General features: G+C 37.7%; 1 protein-coding gene across 5 annotated transcripts in view; it reads right to left on the bottom strand.

The window, feature by feature from the left end:
- Gria3 (glutamate ionotropic receptor AMPA type subunit 3) overlaps positions 1-12,529 on the bottom strand; it is a 289,158-nt gene that overhangs the window by 170,042 nt on the left and 106,587 nt on the right. The window lies entirely within an intron of this gene.

A 12,529-nucleotide genomic window follows, 5' to 3' on the forward strand; every position in this document is an offset into this window, starting at 1 on the left:
CGCCTGTAGTCCCAGCACTTGGGAGGCAGAGGCAGGTGGATCTCTGTGAGTTCAAGGCCAGCCTGGTCTACATAGTGAGTTCCAGGACAGCTGGAGCTACAGGGAGACCTTGTCTCAAAAAAAAAAAAAAAGAAAGAAAGAAAAAAAAGAAGAACACAAAATGTTAGAAAGGGGGAAAAAGAATGGAAAATAAAGTTTGCAGCATCATAAAAAACAATTGAGGTCTGGCGATAAGGCTCAGTGGGGTAGAATGTTTACCTCACAAGTCTGATGACCTGAGTTCAGATTCTCAGAACCCTTGTAAAAGCTGGATGCTGTAGCACATGTATATATAGTTCTAGCATTTTAATGAGGAGATGGGAGTCAGAGACTGTACATTCTCTGGAAGATCACTGTCCAGCTAGCCTGGCATGTGCAGTCAACAAGAGAGACTCCATCTCAAACAATTGAAAAGCAAAGACAGACACCTAATATTGTCTTCTGATCTCCTTTACAAGTGTGTCATGGCATGCATCCCACCTCTTACACACACACACACACACACGTAACTGGAAAAAATAAAAGGATTTCAAGTTATCCACATCTTCACCAAAAATAAAAAATAAATAACACACACACACAAATACACACAGAAAGAGAGAGAGAGAGAGAGAGAGAGAGAGAGAGAGAGAGAAAGAGACCAAGAATGTGCAGGTGGTGTTTGGCAGTGCACAGAGGACTTCTGAGGTAGTTAGCAATATTCTTCTCCTTGATGGTGGTTCGAAGGGCATTTTATAAGGCATTAACTTGTGCATTTGTCTTGTACTGCTTACTGTATGTTATGCTTAAATAAAAACAGGCCACTAGAAATGGGCCTGAGAAAAAGTAATTGAGAAAAATGGATGTTAATGATGCAACTCAAAGCACTATTGGCACTGTTGATAACTAATTTCTTAGAATTAAATAATGATGATACAGGAGACATGCCTTCCAAAGTTTTGGGATTCATTTTGGTACAAGAAATAAATTTTTAGACCTGTGTAGAAAATTCACATGTTGAGATATAGAGCTGACACAGAAAATATAGGACTTATGGACTTATGCAATCATCTTTTTAATATATTGATCTTTTTGTTGGTTGCTGTTGTTTTCTGGTCCCTAAGTCTTAGCAATCCTTTCTTTTATGAGTGGAACAGGTAAGTCACTTTTCACTAGTCAGAACTGGTAGCAGAATTTTATTTTGTGTTTGGGTAGGTATGGGTTCAAAACCAGGTCAGCTGCTACAAACTTGATTTGGAAGTAATTTTTCTAAGACTCCTCGAGGCCTGAATCCTAAGTTTAATAGCTGTGGTCCGAACAAACAGCTAGAGAAACTTTTTTGTGGGAGGAAACATCCAAGTGCTACCTCTACTTGGGGAATGAGTTGTATTTTCAGAAATACTTAATATTTATAGAACTTTCAAGGATTTATTTTGGCAAGTTAGCTAGGGATCCATTTTGGGGTGGAAGGGTCTAGAAATACATTTGAATTTGCTGAAACTTGGTAAAGAAAATCTGAAGGCATTTTGTTAAGACTGCTAATAAATCTCAAGATTGCCTGTGGTATTCCTGACAGTAAGTAAAATTAACTCTGTATTTTTATCTGATATATTCTAAGGTTCAATTAATAATACAAATTTAATTTCAAACAAGCTTCAGGCCAGTGTATTTTTTTGTAAGCAGCTTTCAAACTATCCTTTAATTCTTCAAACTACTTCCCTATGCTTGTTAGATGGAGCCTGTTCTTATATGGTAGTGGCCCTCATCAGTCCTCTTGAAGATAGTCATCAGCAACACTCCGTAGCCTTCCACAGGTGGGAGGGATAAGCAAAATATCTGTTTTATTTAAAATATCTGTCTTGAACTAATAGTCCTGAGATTGTTTCCTAGTGTTTGGGACTTCAAAGGCAAATGAGAAATGGACACTGATGGAACTATGTTTCCTTTGAGGTAGGCTCTGTTACAATTGTGCATAATGTCAAAAATACAGAAGTCATACAAGAAATCACGCTGAAATGGACCTCAGAAATAAAGACCTTACATATCCTCTAATATAGTCTAGTCTTTTTATTTTACGGATGCACACACTAAAGGACAGAGGGGTATGTGATATGTAGAATAGTATCTTACAGTATAGAGAATTTGCTGGGTACTTGAGCACTAAACAGAAAATCCTTTTCTAGTGATGCTGTTGTTATTGAAATGTTATTTTAAGTGACCCTGAAACATATAAGTCCAATTTCCTTCCATAATCAATCCAATCAAATGAATATTTCAGAACAATTTTTGTTGCTTGAGGATCTTTCAGTGTCCTGCATTATCAGTTTTAACATAGATGATAATTGCCCAGGTCTAGAGAAGCCAGAATTGGAGGCTATCAGCCAAATGAGTACTGACCTGGACCAGTCTAAGGAAATTATTACATCTGCTATATTACTTCTACTACATTTCTGGTGCCACCTGATTTTTTGTAATATTTCTTTATAAAAACCAAGGACAGGGCTGGGTATGGTGGTGCACACCTTTAATTCCAGAACTTGGGAGGCAGAGGCCGGCAGAGCTCTGTGAGATCAAGGTTAGCCTAGTCTACATAATGAGTTCCAGTTGGGGTTACAGAGAGACCCTGACTTAAAAAAGCAAAACACACACAAAGAAAAATAACAAGAGGATAACAAACCAGGACAAATGTTCTGGCCATTTGAATATTCGGACTCATTATATTCTGTTTGATTGAAACTTAACTATAAAAAGAAAGCCAAATGTTATTTTGGAACCTGAAATAAGGGCAGGTGTATGCTATGCCTTCAGTGAATTCTCCTTGGCCTTGGTGATGAAACTAGGGCCTTGGGACTGATGAGAGATCCTCCCCACAGAGAAAATTGTTTGAAGTGAGTCAGGATATTCCTGTGTATAGAAGTCAGAAGTTGGAGTAGAGACTGCGTGGCCAAAGGATTCTGCCTTATTACAGAGTGATCCTGTCTGGAATTAGCTCCAGTGAGAAGAGTGAATTGCAGAGGGAACTTCAAGGAAAGGGATGAAACTTTTAAATCCTAGCACTTCTCCAGATACACATTTCCTTAAATGTTTAAATGTCAAAGCAAGTGGTTCTTGTCAATGGATGAGAAACTATTCCTAGCAGTAGATATCCTGTAGATGAATTATATATTCTTAGTATCCTTTCCTGTATACATAATACTGTCATCCAAACCCAGGTGGCAAATATTCCCTGGATATGTCCTTTTATTTCTTTGGATGGTCTTTGAATAGGGAGATAAAATCTTTCTTACTATGACCAAAATACTGCTTTGAAAACAAATGAATGATTTTATAACTCGTTTGGTTGGTCAAAGACAAATTTAGGTCTTTCCTACTGCTAAAAAAATTCTTTCTAATGTAACTGGTCAGTAACTCAGACATACTCTTGCTAGATACCACAGCCTACCTTTCCTTCAAATTGCCACAGAGCATACCAGAATCCAATTGAAATGCATTGAAATTAATTTGATTTTTATATACATTTTCACTAATCCTTGGAGGTAATAGAATATATTTGTGGGGTGAAAAATGGTGAAAGGCTGACAAGAGAAATTTATGTTTCCAAACCTGGATTTGAAATAGTCCCTAGGAACTGAGACCATAGAAAATAAATCCTATTGTGAGTGTGTAATATTGGACACTTGTCCTTTAAGGTTTAGACAGAGGATAGAATCACCAAGGGAAGACTACGACCTTTGTAATAGCTATTTTCACAGCATTTCTCTGACCTTATCAAGAGATTAAAGTATTTCAATGGGAGTTTCTAGCTTATAGGGAAAGATATCAGTGTTAGGAGAGTGCATGGGTCTATGTTGACCTTGACATCCCTTAAGACATACAAGAGTGACTCAGAGCTAATAGAGTAACAGACGTGTAATGGTCCTCAGAACGTTAGCAGAGATCTGCATCAGTAAGCTGAATGCCTTCAACTATATATAACTCCCACTTGTCTGTCATAAGAGAACTGTAAAGAGGAAATATTATTATCTGTAGGAGGAAACTGAGGCCTAGAGAGAGGAATGGTGTTAGGGGGCAAGGAGACAACTCTAACGACCTGTCTAGTTCCAAGGTCTCTTCTATTGTGTAAGAAACAAGAGAGAAGAAACTTTTTAAGGGCAAAAGGTGCCTAAAGACTTCATTGATAAAGCATCTAAGCAGCCCTACTTTACAGATATGGAAACTGAGGTCCAAAGAAGGTACTGATTGACTCAAGGTTACAGAAGAGAGCTTGGCCACCATTTTAAGACAGAATTCATCTCATGTAAATAAGAATAAGCATTTAGAAAAAAAGTATATTTTCTCTAATCTAGTGAACCGCTCATGTCAAATCAGATTCCAGACAGTCTGAAAATGCCCACTCTGTCTTTTAGAGGTGTGGCTAGTCCAGAAAACCTATTATTATAATGGGCTCATGAGGACCACACACACACTGTTGCTGTAGGCCTTGGGTACACAATCTAGATCTCTTATTCTGGACAGTCATTAGTAACTGATCATTCACATAAAAGTGACTGTGAATTTTTAGACAAAGGTGTACCTACTGCTAAAAAGCAATTCAAAGTTTTGATGAACTTTGTTTCAAACACTGAAATTTACTTGGAAGTTTGTACAAAGCCACAAAAACCCTTTAGTGAGTTTTCTAAATCTTGTGTAAGCCCAGCACCCACAGTAGGATTGTGCTCAGTGTCTGGGAAATTTGGATTTAGAGTTATTTTCTTTGTTTACCACTTCAGACACATTTTAAGCTATGCAAGTTAGGGTTTAACAGTGTAAGTCCTGTGCTGAAGAAAGAAGGGTTTGTGTTTGGGTTCTACCACTCATTAGCTGTGTGACTTTGGAAAAGTTGTACATAAATTTCTCCATTTGTAACATGAAAAGAGTAACTTCTGACACTTATTGGATGATTACTCTACGTTGTACATTGTCCTACATGTTTTAGACATATTAACCCCCTTAAACCTCATAGCTATTTGTGAAGAATCATCTCATCTGTTTCACAGATGATGAACTTAAGGCACAGGAACCTAAACATCTTGCCCAAGATCACATAGCTTACAAATATTAAAGACAGGATTCAAATGCAGGTTGTCTGATTTTAGAGCTGGTGCACTTAGTGACCATATAAGATCTAACTCACTGAACCTATTTGAAGATTGAGCTGGATCATATGTGAAAAAGCCTAGTCCAGGGCATTGGCAAGCAATAAGCACTTGATAAATGTTAGCTATTGTCACCAATTTTCCATACTTTGCCAAATACTGAATAGTAGCTTATAAATGATTTCTCTTCTGAATAGTCATCCATCAGTAACCCAGTTCACCTGAGCTTCCCTATGATCACACTTTTGCAATGGAAATCACACAATTTGGGACTAGATTATAGATTTTCCTACGTGATAATTATGCCTTTTCCTTTGAATCTCTAAAGAGTCAGAAGGGTTTAAGAGGTGCTAGGGAACTAGAACTTGCAGTGTGACTACTGTTATAAAGTGATGAGACTAACAGATGTTCCCACAGTGGAATTTCTTGCACTTTACTGTGCACACTAACCACACAAGAATTTTGTATATGTGTACTGTGATTATATAGGCCTGACATTTTATATCTCTGATAAGCTTCCATGTGATGGGGATGCTTCTACTCTACGGACTCTACTGCATATAGCAAGGCCATATTGTAGGAACTTTAGAGTCTTCTTTATAAGTGGTATGTTTTGGGAGAAGCATGACTAAATACATTTGATAAAACTGTGAATGTATATTACTGCATAAGGTGAAATGCAGCATTTTATTCACATGAGAAAAAATAATATGGAAATGAGGGATTGGTATGCAATCATAAGACTTTGGTAAAGATTTTCACTTTCTGCTCCAGTGAACTAAGTGGACTTTGCATGTCCTAACTGAAATTTGGACAGAAAGTAGTATAATTATTTATTTGTGCACAAGAATTGGTAATGACAATTAAGGATACTTAGATTTGCTGGTTGTAGTTAACACTGTGCTTTGTACTGTTTATCACTGGAGTAATTGTTTGTGTCAAAGTAATTTCTAAGGGCACATGGCATGAATTTTCTCCTCCCATTCAGATAATCTAAATGTCTCAGTGTCTTGAATTGTAGCAGGAGACCCAGGTATTCAAATGTTATATGGAGTTAGGTGTGGGAGATGGGAGGGTGCTGGAAAGAAGAATAAATTTGATTAATGAACACAGTATAAGAAAGCAACATCCTGGAAATTTATACTTCTCCCAAAGTAAATTACCCAGTACAGGATGTAGATGGCATATTTTAGCAGTGAGGACATTTGGTCAGAAGTCAGAAGACGTGCCATCTAGACTATCCTCTACATGCATCTGGTTGTGGGACCCCAGGAGAGTTGTGTCACCGCATTATGCATTGCATGACAAAGTAATATCAGTGTTAACGTTCAGATCCAAAGACATTATTTAAGGATAGTAGGTTGATAAATGAAAGTGATATAAAAAATTAGCATTAACCATTATTTGACCCACATTTATATATTTTTTCTTTAAATTCCCTAAATGAATAATGGAAAACCAAAGGTCATTCTCTTTTCATTCCAAGGGGAGAGTACAGGCAATAATAATCCACTTGCTGAGTATCTTTTGTGCCAGGAAAAGAATACAGTTTATTCTACTCACATATCACCTATATTAGTGATGCACTTCAACATTATAAAGTAGTGAGACAGAAAAGAGATATAGGAGATTGGATAATTTTCCCCAATTCTGCCAATTATGTCTTTTCCTGAAGACAAATAGCAATATAATTCTATGTTTGTATATGTGATTTGCTTCCTACATTGAAGAATTGGAGCATGCCAAAAACCCAATCAGAACCAGTAAATATTTCTCTTCAATGGGCTCCTTGCCAACCGGGGTTTTATTGAAACAATTAATTGTTCCTAGTTTTATAGATTCTAATCCCCACCCAGTGATTTGCCAACTCCACCATTGGGTCATGCCACGTAAATCACAGTGTACTGCAGATGGTGCTCTCTCACAGTACCATCATAACTTAGAACATTTCGAGGGCATGTTATTTGAATATCCAACTCAGCATCAGTGGCATAAAGAACCCCTCCATGCCATTCATTATAGAGGGTTCTGTGAGGCACAACTCTTGATCTTGGGGCTTCAGTGCACAATACATCTAACTACGCTCTGCTGTCACTGCACATAATTATAAAATACGCAGAATGCTTGCTATTAACTAGTCTACTGGAGAAGATACGCTGTGCCATGCAGGATATGTTTTGGAATGGAGCTACAAACACTGATTGATTTGAAAAAAAAAATCTCCACATTTTTCTTATCCTTTTAATCATTCAGCCACTAAGATCTTGCAAGCATTTAATGACATGGGAAACAAGGCCTATTCACAAAGGCTATTAAAAGTTATTGTTTGCTTCTTAAATGAAGATTACATCCTGCTTTTGTTCTTAAATGAAATTACTTAACATAGCATTTTTAATGATATCTATGCAGAAATAGAGACTGAGATATAAATCAGTTGAGAATTATCAAGGAAGCTGTCCAATAGTTTTAAAAGCAATGAAAGCCATTTGTAATCTTTAACTATTTGAATTAACAGGATAAATGATCAATTTTTGGCCAACATTTATCCCTAGCAGAGACAGGCTTTCTGCACATTAAAATAAAACAATAGAATCATTAAAATCACACTCACATTCTTCTGCAGCGAAGCTACAGCAGTTAACTGTAGGACACTTGTGAAAGAAGCTGTGCTCACAGGGATTGACAGAAAGCCCCCAAAGATGCTGACAGCTTTTGTAGGGAGAGGCTGCAAGTGTGTAAGAATCAGAAGTAGGCTTTGCTCAATTGATGTTGGCTTTGTGAATCTTAGTATGTGCTTTTCAGGATATGATGCTGCTGTTTTCCTGTTCTAAGAAATACTTCCAGCACTTGCCACAGAGATGTCTTCATCATAATTTCTTTTTCCTGTTTGGAAGCTATCTCACTTTTTTTTTCTTTCTGTGGTGCTGAGGATGGAGTCCCAGGCCTTGCACATGCTATACAAGCCACCTACCACTGAATCTACTGCCCGGCCCCCAAGCTGACAGGGAGTGTTATGAGACACAGGAAATCCTGGAGTAATCTGTTTCACTGTTTCACTAGGGGACTACTCACTGGAGTAGACATCAGAAATACTGGTTTCCTGAAGGGAAGGATCCTCAAGCAGATGTTTAACCCATGTAGCACCTGAATTCTTTGGAATTCCAGAGGGTGATGATGTATTTACCAGGTTACTCATTACAGGGGACATTTGAAATGAAGTTGCCTTTGGCTTCCACTATTCACTGCTGACTTGTGGCATTCTCTTCTACTTTTTCACCAAAGATTAACATAGTTTCTCTAAACACACAGAGTATGGAGTCAGACTTCAGGTGTTTCCCTTTTAGTTTTTCTGCCTATTAGGTGTATGACTCAGGGTAAGTTATTTAACCTCTCTGTGCCCCAGTTTCTTCATTTTCAAAGCAGGAATGATAATAACAGTACCTAACACACTGAGTTGTCAGGATTAAGCAAACGCATATATTGTAGTTAACTGGGAACTCCTTTGGTAACAAGGGACAGAACCTGACTTAAACTGACTAAAAAGGATTATTGGCTTATGTAACTGAGAAGTCTAAAGATCAATCACTTTCTTCTTCCTGTCTCTGCTTTACAAATGTAAAATTATGACTTCAATCTTTGTGCCTCAATGAGGACTAATGGGAAGGAACAAAGGGTTGGAAGAGAGGAATTGGGGGAGGAAGATCATTAAGAATGAAGTATATCATACAGGCCACCACGAAATCCATTGCTTGTATGCTATTTAAAAAACTAAAAATCTATATCCTTCATTGTCTTAAGTGTAGAAAAAGTGTAATAATAAATGCACCTCATATGTTTACAGCAAACATCAAATGAACAAGGCATACCATGTTAGCTACTGTTATTGTTATTGTTAATTGCTTTTATATCCAATGTCTTTTTTTCTGTTTTCCTTTTACTTCTTCATGTCCCTCTCCCTTTTAATTCTGCTCTCAATGAATTTTATTCCTCTTTCCATTGTCCCTCCTTTACCTGTTCTTTTTCTCCTACATCACAATTTATTATCACTCTTCTCAGCAATGAACGTCAATGACTCTTGTCCACAGAGATGTTCATTTGGGTGAGATTTCATAAGAGGTGGGAACAAACAAAAGTACAGAAGATGCGTGCTAAATGACACAGGGTATAAATGAACGTCTTCATTTATTCCATGATGTTCTGCTTCTTAATCAACCTCTCCCTCCCTCTCAAATTTCCTTATGAAACCTCTCATGTTTCAGATTTAGTACATACCTACCATAAGTGTCTGTAAGACCTTGTCCTAGGTGCTTTGTGACCCTGTGCTTCATTTATGGGTTAAATACACCTCTCTGAACATATGCCTTTGATTAAAACAAGAGATGGTCAAAGACAGAGGTCATGGTTGTGTGACTTATTCCATAGGCTTTCCATTCTCTTGCTCTTCTTTTTCTTTCTCTCCCTCCCGACCTCATGTTTCTGTGGGAGTAAACCTGTGTGTACAGCCCAGAGGTTGATATTAGGTGACTTCTTCAGTCACTCTTCATATTTCTTTTTGAGGCAGGGTCTCTCACTGAATTAGAGATCACCAATTCAGATAGACTGGCTGACCAGCAAGCGACAGGGATCCTCCTGTCTCACCCCTCTGACCTGACCCCCTGTGATAGGATTACAGGGATGTGCTGCTTGCTGTATTTAGGTTTTTAGGAAGATTCTGAGGACCTGACTGCAGATCTTCGTGCTTGCACAACAAACACTTTACTGACTGAGCCATCTTTCTAGGCTTTTCTCTTCTCTCAATGCCTTCTCTTTTTTTATTAGATAGGACTTCCTGCTAAGTAAGACACACCAAGGAGTTTTGCCTGGTTCCCAAATTACAACTCATCTCTTTCCTGCCCCTCAAAACAAAAGAATAAAGACTACTATAGCCTTTGGATTCTGCTCTTTTCTGGATGACAACACATCAAACACATACACTAACACCAGATTGACCATTGTCCTTCTGTGGGAGTGGACTAACCTATTATCAGAAGGCCCTATAAAACAATGTGACTTTCATCGTGATAGGTCAAGGAAAAAGAAATCCTTGGGCTTCCTTGGATTCCTTGAAATTCTCTCTTGAATCACAATCTACAGGTCATTGGACCAGACTTTCAAAAGTCTGATTTTGAAGGATTTATGTAATGTGATCCTTTTGGCAACTCCCTGGCCTTCCTAATTTTTTTTCCTATTCTTTCTAAAAGCAAATGGCTAACGAGCTTTGATTTATACACTGCAGGGCATTCCTGGTTATTCCTAACAACGTCAAAGCAATAAAGACTCTTTCTTTCTTGAGAGTCATTTATGCATCTTTCCTTGGAGAGAAAGACTCCCCAGGAGCAAACTATTAATGGAAATTTCAGAACTGTTAATCTTTTTTCCCTTGGTCTTTTTTTTTTTTTTTAAATTGGAGATAGTGAGGCAAGAGCAAAGGTCTTCATAGCTCATTTTTCAGACTATAAGAATTCTTTTGTATTGACCATTCAGCAGCTAGGATGAGCTTGGAAGCTGTGTGGAAATAAAGGTGTGGAGCTGAGCTGCCACCTGAAGCACTTGTGCCATTGTACTGCTGTCCATAGCTGAAATCTCTTCTGCAGTCCATCTTCAAAAGCAATTTGCGGTACATCCAGGCCCAAATCCAATTAAGAAGCAGAAAAGGATCTGCATGCATAAAATAACTCTGATGCATAGTTTTAAAAAATGACCCTGATTAATAAAATTCAAAGGCCTTTCTTTGTGAAACTCCATTTACAGAATGGCTTAGCTCCTGTGTACATCTTTACTAAAGTATCTGAAGAAAAAAATTACACTTTTAAAATGCAGTGTGGATTTATTTTGTAGAAACAAAATAAAAAGTGGACACATAGTTGGACCTTTACTCAGGAAATTTACCCCTGTGGAAATGCTTCATTCTTTGAATTCTGGTTAGCTTGAGGCAAAAGCCAGACCTCCAAGCCCATGGCAGTGTTTTGCATCTAGTAGGTGTCCAGTGAATATTTGTGGCACTGCCAAGGTCATCTTTTGGTCTTTGACAGGTATTGTTTATTTCCTACCCAATACCAGTTTCTTTGTCTGCTCACACAATCCTGGTGGCAATGTCAACAGTTAAATAACCCCTTTCCAAGTAATCTCCTGTGCAAAAGTTTTGAGTAGATGAGGCATACAATACAGCTTTGGCCAAAAACATGTAAATGGAAGTGTATTGTGAGTTTCTGGGCTACTGTTTTCTGAATAAAAGCAAGCCGATATGATTATTATTCTTTCCTCACTCCATTTTCCCGTCTCTTAGGAATATTGATGCCAGGGTCACCTTTTGAGCATGAGGTAACAAGCTTTCAAGTAAAAGTCAGAGGAAAGGAAGCACTTGAATCTTTGATAACATTCATAAGTGGCAAAACCAATGCCTACAACTGCCTAGGTGGAGACTTGCTTGTGTAAAAAAATCCCTATTTATTTAAACCATCGATAGGGTTTTGTTACCTATAGCATAATGAGATCTTACGACACACCTATCTCCCTACTACCTGGCTTCCTAGGCCTTAAGGTTATCTCTTGATTACTAAGGTACTTTGTCCAAGTTGGCCTTCTATGCTACTATGCACAGCTAACCTTTCTCCTGAACTCCATCCACTACCATTCAAACCTAAGCTTAACCTATCCTATGTCCTGTTTCCTCAGGGCTTTTCAAACTGATAGAAACTGATCAAATCAATGTCTATGTGTTAAAGTCTTAGCTTACTGCAGTGTTTCTAGTATGTTACCCACAAAAGGTAACCTCTGAGATAATGACAGTTGTTTTTGATAGCTGTGATAGGCAGATCAAAGGACATAGTTTGCTCAAAAAAGATTTTAGGTGTCCATTAACCCCATCCTGGACTTGGCCTTCTTCAAAATCTGTGGCTCTGCTTCTAACTGTTCTGGAATGACTTTTATTATCTTCACATATTTTATTTTAAATTGTCAGTAATAGTTTCATGATCTGAAAAGGAATGCACAAAAGAGCAAAAACAGGATCTTATACAGAATTATAGAAGATATTGATGGAACTGGAGATCATCATGCTAAGTGAAATAAGCCAGATGCACAAAGGCAAGTATCTAATGTTTTCGCCTTGTGTGGAATTTCGGAAAATAGAACTTGAAAGTTAAAAGGGGATTTTTGCAGATGTGGAAGGGGAAAAGGAGATGTGAGAAGGGAGATAAGAGAGTGTAACACAGAGGGTGAATATAATCAGAGTATGTTATACACATGTATAGAAAGGTCCTGATGAAATCTGTTTCTTTTCACAAGTAATATATGGTAATACAATTTCAAAATATTAATTTTAATAAATTAAAATT

This window comes from Nannospalax galili, unplaced genomic scaffold, assembly GCF_000622305.1.
Source record: "Nannospalax galili isolate Female #2095 unplaced genomic scaffold, S.galili_v1.0 scaffold75, whole genome shotgun sequence".
NCBI lineage: Eukaryota > Metazoa > Chordata > Mammalia > Rodentia > Spalacidae > Nannospalax > Nannospalax galili.